This window comes from Hipposideros armiger, unplaced genomic scaffold, assembly GCF_001890085.2.
Source record: "Hipposideros armiger isolate ML-2016 unplaced genomic scaffold, ASM189008v1 scaffold_402, whole genome shotgun sequence".
Taxonomy (NCBI): Eukaryota; Metazoa; Chordata; class Mammalia; order Chiroptera; family Hipposideridae; genus Hipposideros; species Hipposideros armiger.
Window position 1 is genome coordinate 90,838 of NW_017731752.1, and position 4,672 is coordinate 95,509.

At 38.5% G+C, this 4,672-nt stretch overlaps 1 pseudogene; it reads left to right on the forward strand.

Moving 5' to 3' along the window:
• Window positions 1-512: 512 nt before the first annotated feature.
• On the forward strand, window positions 513-4,412 carry LOC109393970 (ribosome production factor 1 pseudogene; annotated as a pseudogene).
• Window positions 4,413-4,672: the final 260 nt, after the last annotated feature.

Below are 4,672 nucleotides of genomic sequence, written 5' to 3' on the forward strand. Positions count from 1 at the left end.
ATATAGCATTATATTGGTTTCAGATGTACAATGTAATGATTTGCTATTTGTATGTATTGCAAAATGATCATCACAGCAAATCTAGTTAACATTTGTCACCATGCATAGTTGCACATTTTTTCTTGTGATGAGAACTTTTAAGATTTACTGTCTTAGAAATTTTCAAATATGCAGTACAGTATCATTAACTATAGTCAATCTGCTGTGCTTTACATCCCTATGACTTATTTATTTTATAATTGGAAATTTGTAACTTTTGTGTCTCTTTTTAATCATCCTTTCTCTGGTTTCAAGTATAGTATCTGATACATTATAAGTTCTCTATAAACATTTATTGATGGAAGGAGGGATGGAAGACAGGAAGGAAAAAAGGAAAAAAATCTCCAAGTTTTTATCCTTAAACCAGTGGGAAAAGTTTCCCTGATCTATTTGATCACTAAAATTATCTTTCAATTTCCAGTCAAAGAGCTTCCAGTTTGTATGTGTGTGAGATTGTGTTTTTCCACTATGACATGAAACAGCCAGGACATAGTAGTGTGGCTCACAGGAAAAGAGCCCAGTTCAATGCTTTGAACATGGTAGGTATTCTCTAAGTGTGGGTTGAATGACTGAATGGCAAAATCATGTCGGTCATTATTCACCTGAAACAACACATCTGTGTGGTTTAAACCTTCAGGGACTAGAGATTTATTACACATTAGCGATTACTGCAGACATTGGACATTAATGAGGCATGAGAGATTGCTCCAGACTTTAGTGATCTCAGCTGAGAGTTTAGTAAACACTGCAAGCTCTTCAGTCAGTATTGAAAGGTCTGAAGGGACCACAACAGGCCTTATTTTTAGAAATTCTGGCTCTGCCCCAGTGGTGGGTCTGCCCTTTTTACTGTGAGAGAAGATCGAAAAGACCATTTGGGGTGATTACACACAAGTACTTATCCCAGTGCTTTATCAAGTTGCTCCAGTCAGTCACCTTAAGATTAACCATTTAATCTTAAATGTGCGGCTCTTCAGACAGCCTTGTAGCTGAAAACATAGAAGCTAAAGGCCACCCATCGATCAGTCAGCAATGAGTGTTAAGAATTTGCTATGCACCAAAAAGTACATTAATCAGTCTCTAAAATGGACACTAGAGAAATAACCATAAGGCATATTCTTTGTCTTAAGAAAGATACAAACCAGATGGGCAAATACAAGAGAATAATAAAAGAAGTCTTGAGTCATCTTGAATGAAGTACCAAATAATTGGACAATAGGTCTACACGAAGGGAGAGGCCATAGGTTATGAAGAGCATCAAGGAAGGCTTATTGAGGGAAGCAGAACTTGAGATGTCAGGGTTTGGGCAGTCACTCTTGCCTGTGGACTCCTGTGATCCAGGTGTCCTCATGTGAAATACAGTATTTCACCTCATGTGAAATACACACATGTATTTCCTATGGTCTCATGAAATTATTCACAGGCTGCTCACTCTGCCTAGAATATTTTTCCTCTAGTTTTCTGCCTGGCTAAATACCTCTTCATGGTTCCGTTCAAATATGGTTTCCTTTTCCAGAACCTTGCCCTAGCTCCTTTGCCACCTCGGTCACCCCCTCCCCCTGCCCACTTTGTGCTCCTATAGCCTTTGTATGTGTCTCCAATGCAGCAGTACCCACATTATAGTGTAATAAATTATTTATGGGTCTGTTTTCCCACTCCATGGTGCCAGGCAAGTCGTGAGTTTTCAACAAACATTGTTTGTATGAGTAGATGGATAAATTAACTGGAGGAAAGCTTTCTAATGAGAGACCAGTGGGAAGTCTAATAATATGGGACCGGTCATTGAAGGACCTTTTTAAAGACAAAGGGGGAAAGGCAGGAAGGCAGGAAAGAAGGAAGGCAGGAAGAAAAGACAGAAGGACAGAAAGAAGGAAGGAGGAAATGAAGGAAAGGAGGGAGGGAGAGAGGAAGGAAGAAAAAAAGATGTTTAAGTAGATTACGGGAAAACATTGAAACTGGGGTAATTTTTTTTAGATGACCTCAAAAATAAAAGCCCTCCATAATCCCACTTTTCAGAGATATCTACTACTAACATTATTTGTGTTTCCCTAGCTATTTTTCTATGCATGTAAATACAGTGGCCAATTTCCCTACACTTTATGTTGCCACCATCGCGTAGCAGAGTGCTGAAAAATCCAGTCAAGCAATAAATATTTATTATGTGCTTAACAATTGCTGTATTATGATAAACAAAGGCATTATCCCTACCTTCCATGGATTTTTACAGCATAGTGGATAAAACAGCATCTAATAAATTATAAATTGTTAAGTAAATGATTAAAATGTGCAAAGATCCACCATTGCTGTGGATGTTTCAACAGAGGCATGATGTGATGAAAGCAACATTTAGGACGATTAAGTTGGCAGCAGAATAGACTGAAAAAGAGAGATGTTATGAGGGAGCTGGGCATAGGTGATGGCAATGAAAATAGAGGGGCAGAAAAGTGAACCCGAAAAATAATTTAAAGCATAAATTCTTAATCTATGAACCAGGGATCCACATGGGGATACAAGGATAAACTTTAGGATTTTTGGACCCTCGAATTTGGACTTTATTTTTTTTCTATGGACAGTAAGTTTTATAGGTTTCACTAACCTCTGTGTGAGCAATATAGCTGAGTGTATTAATGTCGCTGACACTGGAGTCAGAAAATCTAGGCCCAAACACCATCACTATCATTTATTAGCTTTGAAACCTTAGGCAAGTTACTTAACCTTCTGGAGATAACAAGGCAACAAAACAACATAATGTAAAGTGCCTATCACCCAATCATTTTTATTCTATAAGGGTCCATTACCCAAAAGATAAAAATCAGTACTTTAAAGAAAGACTAGATAGGCTTCATGTCAGATTGATAATGAGAGTAGAGGAAGGAGAACGAGTGGAAGAAAAGGGATTCCAAGATTCCTGGTGTAGGAGATAAAATGGATTAAGATTCATTATAGGAGCATGAAGGACTCCTCAAATACACTCCTACAGGTGTATAGTCCTCTGCATTGCACAGTTTTTAGAATACAAGGAGGGGTTGCATTTACTTTAGAAAATTTAGATCACTTGGCTAATTATCTAAAATTTTGACTCATTTTCATTGAATACTAAAAGCAAATATTGGTGGAGCAGGGAAGGGAGGAGAACATTGGGTGGGAGAATGAGTTTGGGCAAGAAGCCTTCTAAGGATCTTCAAATTCTGAGCATCTACAAGTAGATGCTCCTCACAGAGCAGCTGATGAAATTATTACACTTACCTCAAGACATTGTTTACAAATAGTAACATACATATAGTTGCAGAGAGACCCTGACAAGATTCGAAGATCATACAACTGAAAAACACCCTGGAGAAGACCGATGATAAGAGCAGCAGCAGCAGAAAGGCCTGAAAAGCAAAGACGCCACCTAAGAACTTCAGGAGGCTGCAGTCACTGAGGATGGGGTGACGGGAACCTCCCAAAGTGGCTGCCTTTCCTCCAGGCTTCAGCACTTCGGAAATTAAGAACCAACAGTGAGCGACGACACTTAATGTTCACATGGTGGAAGCAGCTGCAGTGGAAGGAAAAGTTGGCAGCTAAGAAAAACTTAAAGAGAGAGAAAGAGGTCCTTGGTGATAAGGCTCCATCCACCAAAATCTATACTCAAGACCACTGACAACCAGCGAGTGTATGATGAAACCACAGGAGACCCTAGTGATGAAGACGTTGCTTATGATCAAGCTACAGATGAATTTGTTTCTTATTTCAACAGACACACTTCTCCCAAGATTCTCCTCACAACATCAGATAGACCTCATGGAAGAACGGTAAGACTCTGTGAATAGCTCTCCACAGTTATACCAAACTCACGTGTTTACTACGGAAGAGGACTGGCTCTGAGAAAAATTATTCCACAGTGCATCTCAAGAGATTTCGCAGATCTGATCATTATTAATGAAGATCATAAAACACCAAATGAATTAATTTTGAGTCACTTGCCAAGTGGCCCAACTGCTCATTTAAAAATGAGCAGAGTTCGTCTGCATAAAGAAATTAAGAGAAGAGGCAAAGACCCTACAGAACACATACATGAAATAATTCTGAATAATTTCACAACATGGCTGGGTCATTCTGTTGGATGGATGTTTGCATCTCTCTTTCCCTGTAATCTTCAGTTTATTGGAAGACAGGTTGCCACATTCCACGATGAACAGGATTATATCTTTTTCAGATTTCACAGATACATATTCAAGAGTGAAAAGAGAGCTGGAATTCAGGAACTTGGACCACCTTTTACCTTAAAATTATGATCTGTTCAAAAAGGGAGCTTTGATTCTAAATATGGAGAATATGAATGAGTCCATAAGCCCTGGGAAATGGATACAAGTAGAAGAAAATTCCATTTATAAAGAAAGTACTGAGGGAATAGTATTGGATTTTGGTGAACAGGCCTATCTTGAATTTGTGACAGAAAACCCTTTTAAAAATGACATTTACTGATTTCATAAACCTTCTTTCATGTCTGGAGAAATGACCAAATACCATGAACTGCCACTCACTATTCCTGTAGGGAATACATATAAAAGTCACTTTGGTAAGAGTTTGAAAAAAAAACAACAACATGAAGATCATACAACTTAAACCTTGTAACTCATTGCCTGGCTACACC